At 38.7% G+C, this 26,124-nt stretch overlaps 1 protein-coding gene across 1 annotated transcript in view; it reads left to right on the top strand.

Moving 5' to 3' along the window:
• Window positions 1-5,888: 5,888 nt before the first annotated feature.
• The window catches only part of LOC139686366 (uncharacterized), a 60,927-nt gene continuing 40,691 nt past the window's right edge, over window positions 5,889-26,124 (top strand). The window contains exon 1 of the mRNA XM_071583555.1: window positions 5,889-6,116. The gene's annotated coding sequence lies outside the window, so the exon portion shown is untranslated. The remainder of the gene's footprint in view (window positions 6,117-26,124) is intronic.

Genomic DNA, 26,124 nt, shown 5'->3' with positions numbered 1-26,124 from the left:
CCATAATTTAAATATCCATTTGGAAATTGTACACAAATGTCTATTACTGCTAGTATTTTCATAAGTGCATTCATAAGCTTCTTTCTTAACACTTCTTCAACGGTGTAATCTCATATTCATCAATTTATACTTCGTTTTTTCCTTTGTTTTTGTTTCTGAAAGATCTCCTTTTGCAAAGGTCATCTTCTTATTTTGCTAAAAGTTCTATTTCATTTTTTTCTTTCATTTCTTTTAAATGTGTATGTTAAGAATTGTATATTAATCTCTTTATTACATATGCTATTCGACCAAAAAAAGGAAGTGCTTCATAATAGCTACAAGGTGAGATTTGTCACTGAAGAATCTTAACGAATCTTTTTTGTTGAAATAGCACTTAATGACCTCTCAAGCAAGGGTGCCTTATTTCTATTTAAGTCCATCTAGACATTGAAAAGTATCTCCTGACATCTTCATTATCGTGAGATAATGCAAAAAGTGCTCTCGTTAATTTTGGGATAGCCAAATATTATTACAACCGCGGTCTGTGTGTTATTAAGAATAAGACTTCCAGCAGTGGTTTCAATTTGCACGTCTCCAGTTGCTGGTTTAATTTCTAGCTGTAAGGATTTCTATTTATCCGGAAAAATGTCTCGTACAAATTCAATGAGAGTGATCGAGGTCGAATAATGATGTGTGTTTGGGAAAGCCTTACATTTTAGAAGCATGGATGTAATCAAGAGTATCGAAGGGTCCCTTTTCAAATTTCAAATAGGAGTTAATTGGCCGAATGCGGGTCTGTCCCAAAAGTAGTAGGACTCATTTTTTCCCGGATAGACGGACGGACGGGCGGCCTTGTACGTGGTTGTAGGCGGAGGACTGCCCTGACGCTAAACAACGGGTAACATCAATGTCGACGATATTTTATACAATCTCTGTGAGGGCTTAATGAAACGTTTACATGAATTCTCAACTCGGAATTACATAATATGAATAGCAAAATATGAAAGTCAATCAACTTGTCTAGGAGTTTTCTATTGAACATACACTTTGGGGCCTAGAAATGAACTTGATCGATATTTTACCCAAAAATGGGACATGTATGAAAAAAAGGAGAAACAGAAATTTTGAATGTGACTGTCAACATCTAAAGTTATATTTAAATGAAGTACAACTTAAGGTACACCGGCTATCCACTTTAACCTTCTCGAATGCGAACGTAGACACCAATAATCTTCACTCACCGTAGTGATACCAACTGCTGCAACCGAACAAATAAGAGATACCAATCCTGCAAGACTTCCGTCGTGAAAAGTATGCGAACTCAGTAGGCCATCAGAAAAAGAAAACCGATAAAACGTACATGGAAGACTTCTTTGTGAAATTGAGACTATCAGCGGTTGTCGTCGTAAATTAACCTAAATAAGAGACTACAAGCGAGAGAAATGATTAATGGTAATGACTATTATGCACTGATTATTTGTAATGAAGTGTCTGAAATCACAATTATTAGTAATCAAATAATTCTACGCATTTTTAATGCAAAAATACGCAAATTTTGTTCTTTACAAAATTATGACATCTACATATTACCCCGCAAGCCGCCGTAAGGGCGTGTTAGGTCACCCCCCGTAAACGAGAACAAAACCACATGCAAAAATACACCCGAAGTCACGTATACATTCATACAATATCCTTTTTAACTTACCCGAATGCAAATACATATTATCAACTAACAGACACATTCACCTTAGGATGTAGTACAAATTTATGCAATAACGCATAAACTAGAATTTGAAAAGTAAGGAGACAAAATTCCAATATCACATGGACATGCAATATTCAATGATCTTCGCCTCCAAGGGATGGGGGCGAGGGGAATGTGATACAACGCTGCAGACAGCGGGAGGGTTCCCCCCCCTCACGGAGAGAGAACAGGGATGGAAGGGGGAACTTGAAAACAAACAAAGCAGAGTAAGCGATACTGTGATGAGCAATACATTTTTTAATGCCTGTCCCCTGCGGGAAGGGTTTTGACAACAAAACACACGAGGCTAGTGAAAGTGCATGCATTTGAGTAGAACTAATTATTCCCTGAACGCTGTGGGTGACAAGAGAAATTTTTGCTATCTATAACCTTACAATTGCAATCCTTAATAAATATTATGATGTATTATAGATATTATGAATATATTTTGACCCATGACGGGGAGCTATCTAAAATCTAATCAATTACTAACTAATTTAAGAAACACACTTTCTCTTTCCATGAGTCCGGTTTTATTATGAAATGTTGCCAAACAGCGCATAAAAATATGCTATTGCAAAAATATTGTCGGATGCTTCCACTTTGGGCTAACCAGGGCCGAATGCACTTGCACATGCGAGCGCACTGGGCCTTACTCCTCATATCATTCTTAAAACTGGACGAATGGAACGAAATCATCTGAAGTAACCATCAAGGCAAATGGTTTCTTCGTTATCGTGGAACAAGCAATGGAGCGAGGCACCCGCCCCGATAGTGAACACTCTCACGTGCTGGCGCACGTAAAGATGCTCGGCTCGATATTGGCAAACCAAGATGCTTGCCTATTCCACTCGAACCGGATATAACTCGATATTTCACTTTATCAATACTGATCCTAAAGGCAAAAATGACCTCAACGGTTGGCTGACCGAGCCTAGTGATCAATATAGCTACCACACTGATATAATAAATAGAAAAATGGGGAAAGACGGAGCACGAAGATTAAGAGTCAAGAAGTAAATCACCATCGCCCCACGTTTCACTTTTGCGTGCCAGAAATAACTCAGATAAAATACTTTAAAATGTCTTCAAGTCCCTTATTTTAAAAGTACCTCGTTACCCGAGAAGACTATCATTTCTCGGTACTTTTCGAAATCATTTGATCTTTAATGAGATAAAGTTGAATAATTTTCAAAAACATCGTCCCTAATGATGAGCTTTGAAAATTGATATGCTTGGAATTAAATTTACTGTAGATGAGTAAAAAAATATCTTTTGTCTTATAATGAACCATAATATTATTATTAGATCAAAGAGGAATATACGGATAATTAAACCACAACCACGAATTATGGAAAATGCGCCGTCATTATAAAAAGTAACATACTACACACTACATTCTAATTATACTTTTAAGTAATATTAATGGAAACAAGCAATCCTCTCATTAATATCAATGGAAAGTAAGAACATTTTCTTTTTTTATTAAATTTATGATATAAATAAAATATTTATTAATTGTAATGACATTAGCGGTATGTATTCCTCGAAAATAACCATAAATCGAGGAAGAGAAATAATTGATTTAAAAAGGATTGATATTATTTTAATGTGAAAGCAATTTGGAAACACACTTCCAAGAGGAAAAGACCCCCCAGCATTAATCCATACCCCACTTATTCTGATTTGCTTACACTGAATGATTGTGCACAATGCATGATTTAAAGGTAAGTATGAAAAACTGAAGAAGGAAACAACGTAGGGACAACGACTTTGGATCAAGAGGAAATACTCATTACGATGTGTCATCAGGACTCATCTAAATCCTATCTTTAACGAGTGGCAAACTGATTCCCTAGCCTTCCGGATCGTCAGACTAAATGTGGATCAATGATGTTCAAACCTCTCGTTAGCCCAGGTTGTGTGTCTAACAAATTGTGAATAAATGACTTCCCTTACACTATTTTGGGTTTCTTCTTGAATTGAATAAGTGATCCTGGCCTCTTGCATTACCTATTAAGTGCGCAAGGCGTATTTGTCGATTAGTATTATGATCCCTGGTTTTTACTTGTCTGCATATTTATTATATGCTGCTGTCGTAACTATAACATTCCTTAGTCTTGTCACTCTTTAGGGAACTCCTTGCAAATATTGACAGTGGCTGGTCTCTTTTCAATTTTGTTTTACAAACCAACCCCCTCACCTCATCTTTATCTACCCTATATTGGCTTTGCGCGGCTATTTTCTCTCTCCTCTCTCCTTTGAGTAATCCTGTCTTCTCGTCCGACGACAAAAATTCGACATCCTTGTCTTGCCCGCTGTGTTTCATTACCTATGGCTCTCACCAGTTGGACGACGCGAGCATTGTGCGTTTGAAAGAGTGAAATTTAATTCCACATACATTTCGCATTATTTTCGGGTGTGGTCATTTTCCTTCAAATATTAGTTGATAGACAACCCAGATCTTCCTAAAAATGCAATTGAAATGTGTAAACCCATGCTTAAATACACGTACCTACGCGCAGTAAAAATATTAGTCAAAAAATTCATCGAATCACCTGATGAAATGATTTAAATATATGAAGAAGTACTGCGCAGTACCTCATAGCAATTCGTTTTACTTAAGATGGGTCATTCACGATATTTACATGATACTTCATCAACATCATACTCGCCAGTTCACGCTCAATTTAACTACCTTTAAAAATATTAAATAGACCAATATTTTTGTCAGACCCACGACGTTGTCCATGGTGGTATTACAAAATACAGGTATTCACATGATACTTACCGTTAGTAATATTACAGAGTATTTATTAGTGCCTCCCTAACCTATGAGATAGCCTAAGCCATCCGTCTATCACAAATGGGATAATTCGTTATTCTATGGCATTAAAATCAAAACCCTACCAACTGGTTGGACAGGAAGGAGAAATAACAAAATGATGTAACCTATGTTACGCAGCACCTATTCTGAATATCTCCTCCGAATCGGAAGAAGAATAAAGAAAGATCTCAAGAACTTCCAACCCTGCATCAATTCCACTACCCTATTTACGAAGGACTACTAAAAGATTTAGTCTTTTAGAAAAATGTACACCAAGACATTTAGTTAGCGTACATATGTGATCGTCCAACCCTTTACACTTTGAAGCAGTGCCTGAGATCAGTGCGCAGACGGAGGCATCCAAAATAGTAAGTATGTGTCATATGAAGAGCTAACATTTCTAATCAACCGAGTCTTCAAGTCGAAAGATCATTGGTGATTGGTGGGGGTAGAGGCCACGCCGTACTCAGATACGCGAGGGGTGGTATTCCCAAACTCAGGGTAAGGAGGACAGTTCCTTTCTCTGTGCCGCCTTCCACTGGGAGGATAAAACATGGAAGCGTCCAAAGGCACCACCCCGGATGAGAATCAAGTCACCCAGGGTCAGCAACTGAACGCTTCTTCCTCACCATGTCTCGAGATGTAGTCTTCCTCTGCGCTATCGTTTCTATCAAAGGTCTTTCTTCTCCGAACGCTATACCATCTACTAGAGGCAATCACATCAGGGGTCAATGAGAGAGTTTTGACCCGGCGGTGCTGATGGGAAAACTAACTATAACTATACGAACACTCTTGTTTCAAATATTGAATAGTAATTAGTCGTAGTTAATCAAGTACTGCTCATGGGAAAGCGATAGTTCTGAAATAGGTCGCTTCCAATTTAAAATGAAGAATTTGCGCAAGATCAAGCATATCCTTTGTGGGGGGGGGGGCACCCGCGGTCCCACACCCCTTTCTACAAAAGTGTATAACAAATAGTATATACGTAAGATGCCATTTTGCCCACGAATGGTAATAGATCAGAATAACGTTGTCCGACAGCGCTGGGAGGAAAAGATGTTTTGGGTCAAGCGTAGCCTGGTGTCTAATCACCCTCTGCCATATATCCTAGCGGTGGCTTGCTGGATGCTATTTCAAAAATAAGCAAGATTCATCCCTGAAGGGCGCCGTGAATGGCACAATCATCTTAAATACAATTCGCTCAATCGCAATGCTCCGCGCGAAGCGAGGAGAGAACTGACCACACCCCTCTCGCCCCCTACCCGCCCTCCCCCAAACTACCCCCTCCTAGCCTCTCCCTCTCATTTAAATGCGAGACGCCGGCTGCGAGCGCCGCGCACAATCTACCCCGACGCAGAAGGATTCGCACCGCACCGCCGCCCCGAAATCACCACCCAGCCGCCGCGCTTCAGCACCCCGCTCCCGAGGAGAAGCACACCCCGGGACAGCGAGCGCTTCCGGCGAGAGTTGCCCTACGACATCTCCAAGGGGCTTGGGGCTTGCGGACCGGGAGAACAACGCGCCATCTCCTTCCTCACTCCTTCTCCACGTACAAAGGAAAACAACGTGAGTTGCATGCAGGACAAAACTTCAAGTTACATGCACATAATAAAAATTTCGAGAAATGGGAAACCAATGCTTATTTTAAGCTAACACTCAGTGCGTAACGGCATCATTTGCACAAATTATTGTTAGCCCCATCGTACTACGGTAGGATAGGTCATGTTAGCAAAATCAAAGAGCTTAAGTACAGAACAGAGAGATTAAAAAAATCATATTTCCAGCGAACGATAAGGGATCAGAATAGCATTATCCGACCGCGATAGGGAGGGGGGAGGAATTTTGGGTAAAAAGTAGTCTGATGTGTGATCACCCCCTGCCACATACCTTAACAATGGCTGGCAGGGTACTATGCAATAATAATACATAAAATACCAATTTTTCTCTCTCATGGCCCAGGTACCTTGCGGGAAACCGTTTAAACACTTAGGAATAGTTACGTTTCTCCAACTTAAAATTCAATTTATAAGTTCTCAAAAATTATCTTAGTTTAGATACAAAATTATTTGAACCCGAAATAATGTCAAAAATAAACTATATAATTGTGTATAAAGGTTTAATTTACTTTAATGTTTCTTATTTGCACATTAAAATTACTTGTAAATTGAATTTTAGCTTTGAAAAACCCTGGGTGCCCGGGGGTCGACTCATCACAGATATGACAAATAACCCAAGAGGATCTCAAACACGCGATCATCATGGCACGTTTTCGAGGCCCTGAGCGAGCGAAGTACCGATTAGAATACTTTTTCCAGGGCTAATTTTCAGTGATTTAACTAAAAGAATTCAAATATTTCCTTTTTCACTCACTTCTATTGATACGGAGTGCATATTTCTCTTTCACAAATTTCTTGTGTATGTAATCCCGTTTCATCCTCCTGAACTATGCTTAATTATGATTTTTCAAATCTTTATCTCCCCAACTATTGGACTAATTATTTGGCACGGAAATAAAATAATTGCCACTTTGTCAATCGAACTTAATGCTTTAATTGTACGACCCGGATTTCAATACATGGTATGATTTATCAGGTGAAGATGATACCATGTATTGATACTATTCACCTTCACCTAAAGATGATACGATGTATCCCGGGTCGTCCGATTAAAACAGTATGTGCAATTGGCAAAGTAGCAATTTTTCTGTAGTTGATAAGTCTGAAATAACCGATTTTATATATTTGGAGTTTTTGTTTAACCCGTTGGAGTACTCTTATCTTTTAGAGCCCTTCCGTCTTAGTCAAATCCATCATCACTATGAATGCTCCTCGAGGTGGATATCAGGTCCCATTCCAGTCAAATATTACTTTATGTAAAAATAATAAAAACAGTTTGGGTGTACACGGAAAGGAACGACATTGAAGCCCGATGAAGGGAACGCTTCACTCGACTGAATAAATTAAAAGGAAAATCAGAATGCCAGTTAGTTGACGTGCAACTTTTTCATTGAACAGGGAGAATTTCTGAAGTGTGTGTTTTCGCATAAAAACCGGAGAAAAGGGAATCTTACATTTTCTCCTCGGATTCCGACTTTTAAAATTTATTTTACCGTACATCTGATCCCAAAGTTTTATTTTTACTCGTTACCTTTTAGAATTGGTGCTGAGGCACTAGATTTCGACAGAGCATTTCATTTCTTCTGTAAATCACCGTTTAAGGTTAAATATGTAGCGAGTTATACCTACCGTAGCTGATGAAATTTAAACAATGATTTTGCCACGTAAATATTTCAAATGCAACATTAGTTGGCCATACTACGTCATCTGAACCTAATGATTATTTGGAACATCCAAAACTTGATAGAGTACTAAATTTTGACGAAGGAGAACTAGCAGTTTTTATTTCATCAAAAATCTCTTCTACAAAGGATCCTCCTGAACCCCAATTGCCATTAGGGCGATTATTTTCGAGTAAAAGTTTGGAATATAATTAGTTTTAACCAAGAAATCAAGTTCTGCCATTTCTTTGAGTTTACATACTGAAAATATTTTCTGGGTTTCTTTCTTCCAAGAAAACACAGCTAAAAGGATGGCCTTTATAGGAAAGATTTCACGCCATATAGCCAAAAAAAGTTTGAAATCCGCGCATGTAGAGGAGATCTATAAAAGATTGATGTGGACAGTTTAGGGTCGAAATGAGAGCCATCGAATTATGCACCTACAAATCATATGCACAATAGAAAAACAATAAACGAATTAAGTACTCACTCTACACTGTACTGTATACAATATTATTTTAACAATTTCTGGCCGTGTTTTCTGCAAATAGTTGTCATTGGTAGGATACACGTATCGTTGAGCCATCGAAATAAAGCGTATGTTATTCAAGTGGAGTTTCCACGTATATGTATTTAATTCGTCGCGTGCATACTGGGTGTTGTGTGATAATGACTAAAAGTATAGACTTTTGATTTTTAAACATAGGCATTTTTCAATCACTTTATGCCAATTAATTTTTAATGGAGGATTTGAAATGGGGGAATTATTCATGAACTCCATTTCGTATGAAGAATGAAATTTATCTACACTTGGAATATTTTCCACTAAATTGATTGAACGGATTTCGATTAGTTAGCATAGAATGGATGTTGTAAACATATTGTCCAAATAAATGCCAAATAATTAGAAATGAGTTGCGCTATCATAATAAAAATATTAAAAAGGTGAAAATGAATAAGGTATAAATGTCAAGAAGTGAAACGTGGAGAAAGGAGACGGTTGTGATTGAAGGAATGACTTATTAGACTTCAAAATGACCTCTTTAAATAGATCAAGAACTGTTTTGTTCACCTGAAAAACTTTGAAACCACCTTTCTTTGCTGAATTTAAATTAACTTATTCAAGAATGTTCACGTGAAAGCAATCACGTAAATCGTTGATGAGTAGTTGGAATTCTATGAAGATGTCATCACCATCACTATAAAAACACTCAAAGCCAATTTTCATTAACGAAGAAATCCTGGAAACCAGAGAGGATTCGGGATTAATTCTACTCGTACCCTAAAAAGAGCAATATTTCTGGTCCTAGATGTAAAAGTTTTTTGTATTCGTGAAGCATGTTTTGTGGGAGTTCATTGTGAACATTTATTCATTCGTTTTATATGCCAGGCATGAGAATGCAACGATGACAAAATAGGAATCAGCATAAATTGCAGAAAATGGCATTTTGTCAGGTTTTTTTCTGAACCTTGCCGTGAATTTGTAACTTTATGTATCTTATTTTTTTCCGAAATTTCTGGAAGGCAATCAGGATCTGCCAAAATGAATGGATGAAGACACTTTCTTTCAATCTTTCGCAAAAAACAAAAGATATGATTACATCTGGCCCAGAGTTTTTGCCTGATGTATACACGGAAAATTTATCACACATAACTCCCAGTATTTAAAGTTTGTGTTGAGATGACGGGAAAATGTGAGTGAATTTTGAAATTCTTAAGTGCGCATAGTTATAATTGATAAAGTTGAGTAGAATAAGACCATAATATATGATAATTAATGACAACGTGGAATACACTAAGAGTCCCTTCCGCGAATGGCATCTAAGTACTAGATAAATCCCATTTCTTGGAAAACATTTATAAAAATTTTAGAACTGCGATTTAAATACGTATAAACATCCTACTATTACTTCTGATGGATAAAAAATTGATATCCTTCAGAATTACTTTGTTAAAGAGTCAATTCACTATAGACTCTTTATCTAGGTATTAATTTTCGTAGAGTTGCGCAGTTTTATTCAATGGAGACCTTATGCGTAAAAGAATGGCATAGTAAAATTAGAAAGGACTCTTACAATGTAGCCAGAAACTCAGCAATGAAAGTGGCAGCGAGATAGGTCGACGATATAAGGTGACCTTGTGTTAGGGCAAGATGTATTCTTGGTAGTGTTCCACTGATACGCATGAAACATTAACGTTTAATAGTTTTACCCTAAATGTTTTATAAGGAATAGTTATATAAACCCAACGGGAAATAATAACTTAATGCTATTAATAATAGAAATAGGGAATGACAATCAATAATGTACATTTTTACTTTTGTTGGAGGGTAAAAACGGAATTAGATGACCCCATGAATAATTTTAGCTTTGCGTCAAGTTATTCTAAAGTTAGGACACTGCACGCCGCCGATCCGCCTGCCTGATTTATTAGGTTGGCAGTGTGATGAACAAGATGCCTCTTTTCAATCGACTCGGGGGCGTGCGTGGTGCAATAAGCGTAGGGTTGTCGTTGTTGACGTATGCCAATGTTAAGGTTAATCCAGCGGATCCGTTCGTCATGGAGTACGCATTCCGAGCAGGCCCTCAAACTCCTCTCGAATGTCATTTGGAAATGCTAAACGTTGGCTGGCTGATCGGAAGGCTTCCACATCCAAGAACACACCGCGCGCACGGGCGAGACACGTGATAGTTGGGATGTACATTGCTCGTTTAAAGATTCGGAAAAGCTACCCAGGCTAAATTACAGATGAATTCTAATAAAATATTTGCAAACTAGCCATTATCATCACGTGGACACCCAATCCGCCCAACCCAATGCTCTCCTTATCCCCGCTATTTTCATTTCCTCCGCGCACCTTCACCACCAACGTTACAAGTCATTAACTTATATTTTTATTCATTTACATAATACCATGCAAGCTCCCGCTAGTGTGTGTGGTGGGGGTGATTAGAAACCAGAATAATTCTGACCCAAAGTACTTTTCCCTCCTTGGGAGGTCGGACATCGTTATTCTGATCCCTCATCGTTAAAATTGCTAATGTTAGAATTGTATTTGTAAATCCCCCGATCTATTCTCTTTCTGGTTTAGCGCATAAAGAGAAATCCATCGTATTTCTGAATCCTGACAAATTAAAACTTTATCAGAATTTTATGGATTCCATCGCTAAATCTATCGTAGATTTCCAGTAGGGGTAATATTTTCTCCAATGAAACTCATGCTTGAATCTTTGAAAGCCCCTTTCTCCTTGAGTATCTATTTTTAAATAATAATAATAATATGTAGCCCCAATTTTAAAGTTTGGTGCGTAATTTCTCCTTGCCTTGACAGTGACTTGTAGGGTACTATGTAATAATAATAATGTAATAAAGATTCAATAATTTGAAATCATTGCTGCCGTTACGAATCAACCATTCAGGGAAAATTTTCCGCAGTTTTCCTCTCGGCACCCACCGCTAGCAAGGTGCTATGTAATAATTATAATAAAATAATAATCTCATAAAATGTATCTTGAGAAGCGTGGAAAAAACTTGATCATTTTCGGTATGAAGAAGGAGTGCATTCCTGTTTTTTTTAAATTTGAGAATTATTGCTTAAACGAGTTTTTCAAAAATTGTTTTATCCCTTCCCGACCGCTTCGCAACATTTTGCCGTTATCATTTAGCCGTCAGACAAGCTCATTCCGGATTTTCCAGCAGCCGAGACCTCCTTTTGCGATTTGACTAACAGCTAAGTATTCTGGCTTGTTTTTTTGTTTCAATATCTGTTTCGGATTTCATCCTCCACTGTTGATCTAATTAACGGGAAAATTATGGGTAGTAATTTACTGATTTCTTTCGTCGTTCCATTTTGGTGACGAAGCCGCTGCTTCTATGCGCTAACAATCATTGCCCGCCGGGGCTCTACATTATAAACTAAGCATTCAATTACCTTTTGACCATGAAATGTCGACAAATACGGGAAGAACATAAAAATAGTGAATTTCTGGAGAAATTGAAATTCCAAAATAATGACGCTTCTATACCTTCACAATACCCCGCATAATTTTTCTTACACCACTCCGATATTTGGTCTAAACCGCTAGGGAGTGGTCCGCAATATGCCGTTGTCTTCATTTCTCTGTAAATCGCTGTGTCGTCTGGAAATAATCTAAGATTGCTGCTAATGTTTAATTAGGTCGATTATATATATATGTATATATATATACATATATATATATATAAAATAAAATATATATGTATGTATACATATATATATACGAGGGTCATCCGGAAAGTAGTACCCGTTCGTGCCGCATGAAGTGCTGACGACGCGAGTAGCCGCTGGACGAGGTCAGATAGCTTCAGTGGCTTGTCTGCCTTCTCTGAGCCAAGTTGCGTGACGCTAGCATTGCCTGTGTTGTTTCTGTGATTGTTTACAATGTTTAAAAAAATTGAGAACGCCGCCAGTTGTGAAGTGAGGGCAGTGATTAAATTCCTCAATGCAAGAAACGTTCGCCCATGTGATATTCATCGCCAATTAAAGGAGGTGTATGGAGACAATGTAATGGACGAGTCGTCTGTTCGGCGGTGGTGTCGCAACTTCAACATGGGGAGGGGGAACACACACGACGATGAGCGTTCGGAGAGACCGTCTGTCATTACAGACCAACTGGTGAGCTCAGTTGACGAATTCGTGAGGAACGATCGGCGCGTCACAATTGATGACATCTGTGAGCATTTTCCCAATGTTTCTCGAACAATTGTTCATGAAATTGTTAAACACCATCTGCATTATGCAAAAATTTGTGCAAGATGGGTCCCTCGCGTATCTCAATGAGCTGGCGGCGAAGGACTATGCAGCAGGAATACAGAAACTTGTCACACGTTATGACAAATGCCTTAATTTGCTTGGAGATTATGTTGAGAAGTAGTTTAAAGTATCCTCTTTCAAATAAAATTTTTTATGTTTGTTAATATTTACTTTTGTGTCTTTATTTCACGAACGGGTACTACTTTCCGGATGACCCTCGTATATATATGTATTTATACATATATATATATATATATTTATACATATATATATATATACATATAAGAAATTTAAGGGCCCTATACCATTTTCCTGTGGCACTCCTGAAGTTATGCCTGACTATAATGAACTCAACCCTTAAACGACTATTTTAAGGATTTCTTAATTCAGTTCCTCACCTTCACAGTAATACCATAAAACCTTACCTTGTGTATAAATTTCCCGTAAGGGACCTTGTCGAAGACTTTCTTGAAATCTAAAAATACAGCATCCACAAGTGTATTCCCTTTCCCCGATTCCAGGATTTCATGAAGAAAATTACCCAATTGAGTTTTGCATGATCTGTTTTTTCAAGATCAGTGCTAATTACGGTAGATTTCGTTTCTACTGTCAAGAAAGGCCATTATTTCGCTCACAATGGTATATTCTAAGATTTCTCTTAGATTTTTCTTAGGTCCGTAATCACTATACCCGCTTCAGTAAAGGGGGTTATGTGAGATAGCTTTCAGTCGCAAGACGTTGAAATTCCTATACATTTGCAATAAAATATTTCTAAAATTTAAAAGTAAATTTATGTATTCTAGCGGAAATATTTTCAGGAGCTCGGGTTTTGTCTTTTAATATTTCGGAGCTTTTTTCAATTCCTTCCTCAGACGCTAAGATATATGGATATGTCGCTCATGAGCGCTTCAGGTGTTCGAGGGATTTCGAAGTTCCAAAAGAAATTGTTATGGACATTCGCCTTGTTTACGCAGCCTGTAACAATTTAAAAATTGTCTGAGTTTAAAGAATGCGCAATTGGACAATTCGCAAGTATTTCCCTGTCGTTTCCCAGAATTAGGCCACTTAAAGTTATCTCTTAATTTTTCGGATAACATTTTGCTTTTAGCGGCACGTGCCCCTTTACAATCAATATTTTTCGTTTTTCCTCAACATTCCATTAGTGTTTCTTCTGAAACAGTCTTTAAATTTCGGTCAATACTTTTCAAACTAGTTTAAACATTTAAGTGAACTTATCTGTCTCCTAAAGACCGCCCTGACTTCTTGTTGATCCATCTTAGTTTCTTAATGTTGTGTTTGATTAATTATGGAATAAATTTCTCTATTCTGTCGCGTATAATATTTTAATTATAATTTTTAAAACATTTTCCAAGTGGTTTATGTGTCAGTGCTGTGAATTACCTACTTGAATTATTGAATTTCTTGTTTTTATTTCTCCCTAAGCCAATTAAAACTCCCTCTATTGATTAATTATACTTGACGGTCTTCTTTAATTACTTTCACGAAGTCATTGTTTGGGCTACCGTGCAGTTAACGCAATTGAAATCCCATAGTTTGTGTCCCTATGAGTGTCGTTATCTCACAGCGTTTAAGGGTCTTCCTCTTGAATGCATGCACATTCATCGAGAATCAGTGAACTCTATACAGGTCTCATATTTATAATATAACATATGTATGTGTATATATACATATATGTACGTACATATACATATATATACATACATATGTATATATTTTTATATTATATTTATTTATTCATTCATATATATGAGTCATTAGGTCAAGGAAAAATTGAGCTTTTTCAGCACTTCTATTTTATTATTTAACGGAAAGGTGAGTTGTTACCTGGTTTAGGGATCCATTTCTTAAGTGCAAAAATTCATTTACAATCCACGTAATCCTCACAAACCAAGTAAACCACAACCAATCCAAGTAAATTTCACAAACGAAGGCTTATAACAACAGGAGATGTGCACCTGCACATAGTCAAACCATAATTAATATCTACCTTTCATATGATGTTGTTTATAATGGCTTATGCTCCGTTTTCGAATGCATTTAGGAGACCCGCCTCGGACGCCTCAGCAACAGTCCACGCATGTCGGATGCTTATCGGGAAATTTCGCTACTTCGTTGCCGACGCGTGACGTTTCCCTGACGAGACGAATATTTCCACCGTTTCACAACTCTTGACGAATATTATGAATGCCCTTGCCCGCCATATTATGCAGATGTATTACAACCCGTCATTGAGAAACGAACGACCCGCCGATGCGGCACCGCCTGAAGATGCACTTCGAAACGCCTCGGAGGAGATGGATGGGGTTTCTAAGCTGTAGGAGGGAGGAAGGGTTCTTCGGAAGGGGGTGGGAGATAAGGGTAGGATGCGATGCGGGGAGGGAGGGGCGGTCCTCGTCCGGTGGACATCTCGAGGAGCATCGATAGTGGGCAAAGGTGGTTGAGTCCTCGCGGAGGGGTCACGGTCACTGGACCGAGAGAGGTCGGCCGAGATGCCGCCCAGCAACGCCCGCAGAAAAAAAATAAAAATTTCCATCTTGCCCTCCACAACCTAGTCCCCATCCTCTCCTCGTCTTCCCCACCTCCACCCCCGCGACCTCCCTCCCACACTCACCCCGCCCTCCCCCACTGCTCTTCCCTAAACGTGACACATCCACATCCCTCCCCTCTAAACCGATCCGATAACGTTCGCATGGCAATAATCGTTTCGCCCAATTTAAAAAGTCGACGGCCCGCGGATAACAAGTAGCGTGTTTCCTTCGAAGTAACCGCCCTAAGGCTTCTCCTGTTGAATGGGGCCCTCTAGGGTGATGGAATGAATAAGTTGGAGGGGTTCGATGTTAAAGTGGGGAAAAGTGGGGAAAAATGGAGATTAGAAGGGATCATCGAAAAAGGTTATTTTCAAATAAATACGATGAAATGTTAAAAATTTCATTCCTAGCCACACTTAATCAGTGACCTTTTCCAGTCAAATCACTTAGCGTTCTCCTCAGGATTTAGGGAGGGGGTAAATTATGTTTTTATCCACCTCTACCACCAACTTAAGCCGAAATTCGAATTCTAAAATGTACTGTTTTGAATGCGCAACACGTGTTTCCATATTCTTATCGGCCATCTTCAGGGAAAACTTCAAAATTAGAAATAAATTGAGAGTGGATAAACATATCGCCGAGGGCTCTTTACGTATTGGAAGGAGTAACTTGTCCCGTTGACTCTCATTCTCATAGAATGTCTACCAATTAATATGGGTTTTTGGTGGTGCCTCACTACTGTTATACATTGATCCTGTAAGGCACTTAGCAATAAATCTGCCTCCTCCCCACGTACTAATTTCTTCTTTTTTTTCTCTCGAGCCGTCCGCGCTCAAGGAGCGTGACACATCGAATGGGCAAAGGTCACCTCATAGCCACACTTCATCAGCGATCGTTTCTCATCAAATAACTTAGCGTGGTACTCAGGGTTAACGGAGGGGGTAAATGGCCCTGATGAGCGCCCCTCCCGACCTAATGGGCTGCGCCACTGCCCCCGAGGACCGTCCACAATGACTTATGTACGGTAGATTTTTATAGATGATGCTCGTAAACTCAGAATATATTGGAAAAGATAAGCAAGAATCAATGACATCGGCGGAAAGGAATTATAGCATAATTTCAAAATCCTCCCACGAGGAAGAAATTTGATCATAAAAACTACGATTAACCTGTTTCAGCGCACGTTTTCGCTGAGTCCATCGCTTTTGGCCTTGTGGAAGAAATATCGAGTTTCAAATATACTCTCCCACCATTGGGATTTAACCAAGAGTTAAAATGTTTCGCCGGCTGTGTTGAGTGTTATAATATTTGGCATGGTAGGCAAAGAGGAAAACAACTCTTGCCTAAAAATTGTACTGTATATGGAGACTTTTCCCTTGAACAATGTGAGGTAAACCGAAGAAAAGAGGTTTCGAAATGACATCCAAAGGAACAAAAGTACTGAATGCACAGATTTATGAGTGTAAATTTAATGATTTTGTATGTTCTACGTCCATACAAAATTTAAAGGTTCAATATAGTCTTTATTGAAATGACGAGAAATACAGAGTAACTCGATCTGTACGATATAATCAATGCTATCAGGGGCCACTGGCTGGAAATGCTTCTCGTTCATTATCATATATTAAAATAATTTGGAAAAGGCTTGGGCACCAACTATCACTATCAAGGTATTCGCACGAAAGCGCTGTGTATCGAAACCGTGGGAAGCTAAGTAAAAGAGAAATGGAAATTTACCCTGTAGTTTTAATTTATTGCAATGAAACTCGATCTGAATTATGAATGCATGAACTGGCACTGTGACCTTTCCGTCACAAAAATATATTTCATCCATTAGATATGAATCGTAAATACCGAAAAAATGTAACATGAGTATTTTTTTTGGTAAAAGGAGAAATTTCATTAAATAAAATTATGAAATTTCATGCATTCCAGAACAGGATTATTTCAAGTTGAAAAAAGTCATAAATAACTGTCATCAGAATTTCTTTTTCTCCAAGATCATCCTCCCTCCATATAGTCAAAGGTTCTTCTTTCATTTCAGCTCTTTTGTTTCTTTTTTTTTGTCTCGACCTATGCCGGATAACCTCTCCAGCCCCTCGGAAATTGACGCTTATCAATAATATTAAGGAAATAACAGATTTGGTAAAACATTACTTTTTAACGAATGTTTAAGTCTGATAATCACATTATCTTTTAATGAGAAATGAAAAGAAGTTATTTGACGTATTTCTACCCCTTCATTTAATGGGAAGAATATCTCACAAGCTTGGTAATTTTTTCCCTAATTTTATAGTTCGTTCAACTTTTCATCGATAGACATTCATCCATGATTCGATTCTGTTCCTTTTGTTGAGATCAGCAATAAAGGGGACACTCTTACTAAATGGCCGATGTATTGCAAAATTTTTATGCATGAATTCGATCTTTAATTAAATCAAATTCATTCATATACGAAGTGCTCTTGTTCTTATTTTTCTTCATTTTATACAATTCACAGTTGTTTTTGCAGAGGAAATGTTTTCGATTTTTAAGCATTCTATTTCCTAGTTACCAACAGGGAACTGACTTCTAAAAAGAATACAAGTTCGTCAAAAAATAGCTATCTACCGATCAGGTATTTATCAGGACCATCAATATTTTATATTTAATCATTGTGTGCTTTTTAATACTTTTATTGCGGTATTTACGCATAAACTTCGAATAAGAGAAGAAGAATTTCAATATTTCATCGACCAATTTTGGATAACATAAATGGTAAACATAACAGTTCCAGGTTTAACTTTGTGTAATTCCTTCATTATGAGGGTAAAAAGAAACTGAACATTTCCACCTCTTAGACTTAAAATTTCACGAACATAGTTTCGATGCTGTGCATCATCATTTTCTTCTTACCTGGCATCAGTTTCTTTTTACCCTCATAACATAAAAGGTAATTATTAATTTTGGATTAACGATCCGCTTAGCTGAAATGTTTTATATTTTACAGAAATTAAATGAAGCCGTGGAGATAGGTAATGATCCCGCGGAACCACTCTAAGATTCTGGAAAACGTGGAAGGATGGGTTTTTATGGGCTAATTCATAGCATTCAGGAGGGAGGAATTTGGCCAGAAGATTTTGTCGGATCAGTTTAAGTTCCATCCCAAAAAAGGGATATAGAGGAGAGCAAATGATTGCTTAAGGAATGATGAGGATATGGTATCACAGGCATGGGAAGAACTGTATATATGAATGAAAATCGGGGAATTCATAAAATTGGTTAGGTTTGCAGCTTTGGCCAGTCAGCCAAAGGGCTACAGTCATTGCTGAGCGCATAAGAAAATCAGTTGCATAAGCATGGAATGAGAATCAATGTAAGCCAAACGAATGTTGAGATTTTTCAGAAAGAGAGGGGCTTTGTAACACGTTAGTATAGGAGGGCAAAAACTAGAGCAGGTAGAGGAGTTTTCTATCATAATTTCTATCATATAGTGTTTCGGACTAAGATGGTGAAAGTAGTACGTATATGAGAAGAAAATATTTCGTAAGCTAAAGAAGCTTTTACAAGGAGGAGAGAATTGATAACAGGGACGTTGAGTAATAATGTTAAGAAAAGGCTCGTTTAAACTTTGATACGGAGCGTAGTTATCCACAACGCGGGAACATGGTCGTTGAAGAAGGATGATCGATATAGATTGGAGACTTTTGAAATTTAGTTGTGGAGAAGGTGAAATGGGTAGAATGGAAAGCAAATGAGGAAGTGCTGGGTATTTATTTATTTATCGACTTAATTGGGCGAGGTTGAGACTAATAGTCCCTTCTTCCACCTAACCCTACATTACAGACATTATATTGAAGACAATCACATACAACTAAGCCGTAGATGGAGGGAAATCCACCTAGATGGGAATCGAACCCGCAACCTTTGGGTATGTTGGGGGAGGACAGGATATTGTTGGGAAAAATCATAAGGAGACAGGAAAAATGGATGTAAAGCATATTGTTTGGCAGTGGGAGGAAAATGTTAGGCGAACGAGCAAGGCTATAAATGAATAGGATAGGCAAGTTGAACTGAATGTGGAGAGGAGACGTGCGGAATTATAGAACGATTGATCCGTAAAGTGGGGATTCAGGTTTAGTTTTGTTAGGCGAGGCTGAGAAATGTTGGGGTGTTAAGTTTGTTAAATCTTAATTCGAAGACTAGCAAAAAATTCCAATGCTAAGGGAAGGGTGGTATAAATAAAATTCATCTTCATGGTTATTGTAAGGTAACAATTTACTCAAAAGCTGTATTGCACTACAATAATGTCGACGTTTGTTGTGACGCCTATGATTTCTAAGATCTCTAAGATGTCTTCAGGAACCTAGGAAAAGGTATTCCACATAGATAAGAAATTTGAAGGAAGAAAATTGAACCCGGTGCTGTTATACTGTTCGTTTAGGAGATTATCGTCTTTAGATTATGCATGTATGTCACCCGTAATATAGGGAATGAGGTCATTTACACACGCTTTCCTATTGAGCTTTAAATAGGGAAAAGTGACTGTTTTTAATCTTTAATGTACCCTAACTCCGAAAAAATAATGGCACTTTTTGTTGAAGAAGGACGACAATGGGAATAATGGATTCAAAGGACCGTTAGGAAGAACACAAAAGAAGTCAAAAGCTGGGGCGTTTTACAGCGGGTCGTCGATATTTGGAAATGTTTTGAGGATGAACAATGAAAGGAGTGGATCTGACTCACTCGGTGAGCGTGACTCGAATTTCCACCAGTATGGTTTCTGTACACACGAGTAAAGTTTTTTCCTGAATTTCTCAATCAATGATACATGCTCTCAGACATGAGAGAACTTTACACCGACCCGCGAACCCGCCAAAAAATCTAGTCCCGGAACAGATTCTGGGACCCGGGATTGCAATACCGACAAATCCAGGGATCGATTTTCAAAATCCTCAAATCAGTTAGAAAAATCTAAGGATTCAAGAATATTGTTTACAATGATTAACTAAAAAAGCAGCTACGTAACATATTGCGGTATTAACTACGAATACAATTACTAACTGAAACGCCCGGCTTCGTTTGAAGAAGGGATTTCTTCCACGCATTTAACATACAGACGTATGTCAAGTAGCATTTAGTCTCGCCAATATGTGACTCGTTTTTGTACCGAAATTTCTACACGTATGAACAAAAGTTTCATGTAAATTAAACCCATGCATGATTGTGCCGAATCAAAACCTTGAATGCACCAGCTGGTTTTCCACGGAGTGCAAAAAGTTGATGCAAATACTTATGCAAAAATACAAACACTTACAATTGACTCGATATCCTTGCTCCTTTGCTGCATTTCCTTGAATTTAGTGTTGCGACGCTTTGAAGAGGTCAACCAATGCGGAAATTTGCTCCGCTGACACCTGGAAATCCAAATAAATGTAGAAATTTAGAGAAAGTTTTAGAATTTGGCACAAACTAACATGAAGAAAAAAATTCAAAGTTTCTAGTATTTCTTTAGTACTATGTAGTAGTTTCTAGTACTTTTCACGAGTAAAGTTTTGCATTCAAATGGACGCCACCCGTCATCCCCGAGAAGGCAAAACTTCGAGCGAAACTTCGGAGAAATTTGTCGCCCGGCATAAATTTTCATTTGTAAAAAACGAATTTCTTGAGTTCTGGGATTTAAGGACCGGAATTTCCGATTCAAATATTTTCAGCGATCATTTCTTGCCGTGATCATGATCGAATCGCGTCATTGATAAAACGCGTGGGGGGGGGGGATTCTGTGATAAAAAATACTGGGTACACCTATTGCATTGAACAAGTGTCTACCACTGAGAATTTTACAAGTTCACGTCATTTGTGTCCCAATTATATACTATAAGAGCGTCTTACAGTAGCAACTTAAACTTATTCCAAAGAAACTGCGGGAGTTGCCGCAACAGTAACTTTAAACGGAGTCATCCGCTAATGTGCATTTCAATGCAACAATTTCAGAGCGTAAAAATCATTCGCCTTGACTGGGACTCGAACCCAGATCCCTCAATATCCGGTCGAGTGCTTTAGCCACTTAAGCTACCGAGGCGTCCTCTTAAACTCTGAAATTTTGGGGCTTTTAAAGGAACTAGATGTTATGACGAAATACCGTACATACAATGTCACATGTATTCGTAGTCGTGCGCGAGGCGCCACTGTCCACGAGGTTAAAGCCAACTTTAAACACGTATGGTGTTTTCCCTTTGACAAATTCCAAAGAAACTGCGGGAGTTGCCGCAACAGTAACTTTAAACGGAGTCATCCGCTAATGTGCATTTCAATGCAACAATTTCAGAGCGTAAAAATCATTCGCCTTGACTGGGACTCGAACCCAGATCCCTCAATATCCGGTCGAGTGCATTGTGACATTGTATGTACGGTATTTCGTCATAACATCTAGTTCCTTTAAAAGCCCCAAAATTTCAGAGTTTAAGAGGACGCCTCGGTAGCTTAAGTGGCTAAAGCACTCGACCGGATATTGAGGGATCTGGGTTCGAGTCCCAGTCAAGGCGAATGATTTTTACGCTCTGAAATTGTTGCATTGAAATGCACATTAGCGGATGACTCCGTTTAAAGTTACTGTTGCGGCAACTCCCGCAGTTTCTTTGGAATTTGTCAAAGGGAAAACACCATACGTGTTTAAAGTTGGCTTTAACCTCGTGGACAGTGGCGCCTCGCGCACGACTACGAATACATGTGACATTGTATGTACGGTATTTCGTCATAACATCTAGTTCCTTTAAAAGCCCCAAAATTTCAGAGTTTAAGAGGACGCCTCGGTAGCTTAAGTGGCTAAAGCACTCGACCGGATATTGAGGGATCTGGGTTCGAGTCCCAGTCAAGGCGAATGATTTTTACGCTCTGAAATTGTTGCACTTAAACTTATCTTCAGTTTTTAAATTTAAATCGTCTCTGGAGCAGTGGCGTGTATTTTCACTGATTTCACACCTTCATACTCATGTGTATAGTACCAAAATGATCAATAAAAGCGAGAGGCATGATATAATGTTAAATAAGCCATCCCCTTTCAGTTTTGAATGCAAAATTAGATGGCCTTTAGATCACAATTAGAAGGGCGGTAGTCAAATATCACTCTTCTGAGCTGTTTCCCTGGCAAGGATACATCGCAGTTATAGCAGAGGAGATGACTTACCTAAGAGGATATAATAAATTGAATGTAACGCCACGTTAGCGACCAGTGACAGTTGGTCGGTATCATATCCTTGATACTCACAGTCCTGGGGGGGGGGGGAGCTTATAAAGCAGCTTTTGGAGAAGGCGTCTAAATGACAAAAGAGAGATAGTCATCAAGGAAAATTAATATAATCGTAAGTTAAAACTATTTAACATAAAATACAAAGCAAACGCGCAGTAATAGTTAGTAAATACGTCCACCAGAAAGTAAGGACGGCTATGATTACGATTCAATGGGGATTCAGCCATTCTTCCGAGTGTAACCGAGAGGGGTGTGAAATGGGAATTGAGCGAGACTCTGGTAGACTAAACTGCATCATCATCACATGCAGTCAGCAGTAATTGGGAGTTAATCAATTATTCTCTACTGTAAACCTACTGTACTCTTGAATAGATAAGCAATCTTTTTCAAAAAATGTGTATGGCTTCTCTGAAAGATGTTTTAAATCCAAGTCAAAGGTTCACCGTAGTCCTATATCACGCTCTCCTATTACGCTTCTGATTTCTATTTTGTCTGCTTCCTCGAGTATTCTCCAGGTCTAATTGGCACTCAAGGGCAAGAAAGCGCAGTCGGTACAATGCATGCATTAGCGAATACAATCTCGGTGTACACAAACTTAAATACTTACTTTGCTCACTTCTATCAGCGCCAATGTCTTTCCTTCTGATGGGGCCGAGAGACTCATAACTGCGCACAACGAACATTCCAATATATTGAGGGTCAACGATATTCCTATCTTCTGAACAAGCTCGTCAATGTGCCTATTTCATGGCAAAGAGAGCTCTCCCGGATTTACCCTATTGGGCAAGCCTTCGATGGAGAAAACTCGAGGATCCATCTTTGGGACACCCTTTAATCTATGGACTTTTTTTGTGAGTTCAAATCTCTTTAGGCATCCGACTGACTCTGGGGGACAAAGGAAGGAGTGATACGACCGCTCAAGTTCCCGATGATTCACTCCAGCGAACAGTAAAGGACTGCCCCGCTCTGACTTTCTCATACCTTAGCCGTTCATAGAAATAAAAAAGCAATGCTTCTGGCCCAAACAATCATACCAGTGCCTCTGAATAAATCATCATATTTATTTCTCATGTATTCTGTTTACAAAAACATGAAACTATGAAAAAACCTGTTACCCCTGCGGAGTTCATCCTCCAAGTTTCAACATCTATTCCGTACGCTTGACTTGTTTATTATTTGTATGCTAACTGTATTAGGATTGATACATGTCGATTTTTTTGCGCTAAGCTTTTTCTGCAGGTAACGGTTGCAATGGATTTGTTCACAATGCCAGTGTTGTCAATGTGTTTCACTACCTCATTCCCGGTTGATATGCACCCATGCTCTTAGGTTTTCCCATCGAGTAAGAATTTCCGATATTCCAAAAACACGAAATTGTAGATTCTCCCTCGCGCTCTCATTCTATCAAATAATGAAGAGAATTCCACATGGGAGTAAGGGAGAGCCTACGATGGAGTAAGGGAGAGCCAACGATGGAGTGAGGGAGAGCCTGCGATTTCGCGTTAACAGGCTAAATTGAAGAGTTTCCAGAAGAATGAGGGAGGTTATTTTTCACGTAAATACAAATGAAGGAATCTCTACACTTATTATAATTATCTCAATTTATTAAAATACCTGCGCATTTACAAAACTGCAGATCCATGAGAGCTTCAGACAAAGAAATTTCTCATGAATACATTTCTTTTCGAATCACATTTTTGTTCACATAGAGATTTCTGATATTTGGTTATCATTGAAAATCAACCGAATGAAGCTAAATGCTTTTAAAGACCATGGCAGACTGTGAATCGCTCTTTCCTCACACAAAAGTAGCGTGTGTGTAGCCCAACGAGTGCTAAAAGAGACTCAAGCTCATTAGTTTCAACAAATTTCCAAAAAAGAGTTTCGACAATGTTCTCTTAAAGACAAAATACATTCTATCATGTTAGCTGCTCCTTTTCAATTAACTTAGGTGGTGTTAAAAAAAAAAGCCGAATGCTTCTTCTAGGTGAACCATAGGGTGAACCAGGGGTTTCAAAGGTAGCCAAGTCGAGAAAGGCTAGAACTACTAATATTAAGCAGTCTCAAGAACGTAGCATTTAGTATTTAGGGACGAGGAATGATCAGACTTTTTTGGTTAAAGACTCGATTTATACGAGCATATAGTATGTACCCACCAATTGGGAAAAACTCATTTATTCAAATGCATGAAAGTTAGATGCCATAACCTAGCATTGCCTTTTTTACTTGATTGTGTCATCGAGTTCGCTCTTCTTTCAACTCTTTTTCCCTTAATCTCTTGCATTTTAATCTCTGCCGACATGCTCCCAGCCTCCACCCACGTCTCGCCTGCATCCAATCTCCGGGAGGACTTTTCACGCCCTTTGGAGCCGGTGACCTCCGGAAACAGTCAATCTTTGTTCCCTTGCGGCTTGGTTCAACTTACTTAAACTCATGCTTGAGATTCGAAATGGGCTGCAAGAGGGGGGTGGTATCTTGGATTCAGTATTAATGGAGCTAGTCGCAACGTGTAGTGCACCAAAACGTTATGCTAAACATGAAATCATCAGATTAATGATGTAACGAAGGTTTTAAAATAATGCGTATTGAAATTATTATTAATTCGTAATAAGTGTCCCGTTTATTTCGAAACATTCTACGGGATGAACTGTAAATATTGGACTAGATTTAATAAAAACCATAAACACAGTAATCAACCCGAAGGTCGGTTTGGTAGGTGACGGTAGAGTTCACCCAGTACTAAGCCCGACGGCGTGTGAAATTCACACAGCAGGGTAGGGGGGCCAGTTCCCTTCTCTGTGCCGGTTATGGTTTCCCAGGACAACCTGGTACCCGAAAAATCACATAGCTTGGGTGGAGCTGCAGGTGCCCAGAGTGCCTTGCCCGGAAATCGAACCCGGGACTCACTGGTCCAACGCTCTACCCCTGGACTAGATTATGGTGTTATTATTTGTTGGGGTTATATTTTATATATATTGGGGTTATATATATTAAGGTAAAAAATTATCCTAACTACACTTTTTAACAGTTTTTTACACCTCTATGAGTTGCTAAATTTGTTCGAACAAGTTTTAATAAGTTCCCCGTAAATGCAATTTTCATCCGATTAAAAAGAAACGCTTGTTAGTTTTTCGTGAGCGAAGTCAGTCATGCCATTCAGTTAGTAATTAAGTAGCATATATTCATGATGAATATTTCCATATTCGTAATGCCAATCTTTGAATTACAGTGAAAAATACATTTACGAGGTTGAGGATGAATTTTCATCCCGGAAGTGTAGGCGCATACTGTTGTTGACGGAGTACGCAGATCGTGTACCGGCGGGTAATGAACGGGCACCGGGAATACAGGCGACGAGAATACGCTGTTCATCTTATTTTCCCTCTTCCCAGCATTGTGCCTCATTTGCACATGTTTTGACCGCATAACCTATAAAACCCTCAGGGCGCCCAATACTCGCGTCAGGCATCTATCGGCTTCCCTCTCCGAAGCACGTAATGCGGCCAATCGATTCAGAAATTTACGGCACCGCTGCCTATTATATCATTTGGGTGTTATGCCACTGAGTCCGTATTGATTATCTTTTCCCCATTTGCCCGATACAAAAAGAATCATTCAATGACATCACTTTGCTATCTAAATATTGAAGCGCTATTATAACATATAGTATCAACCTTCGTGCAATCGGTCACGATATGCGGTACGCATCGGTAGAGTCCAAACAAGTT

The sequence above is a fragment of the Hetaerina americana genome, unplaced genomic scaffold, assembly GCF_022747635.1.
Source record: "Hetaerina americana unplaced genomic scaffold, ioHetAmer1.1.p SCAF_14, whole genome shotgun sequence".
NCBI lineage: Eukaryota > Metazoa > Arthropoda > Insecta > Odonata > Calopterygidae > Hetaerina > Hetaerina americana.
This window is presented reverse-complemented; position numbering and strand designations above follow the sequence as displayed.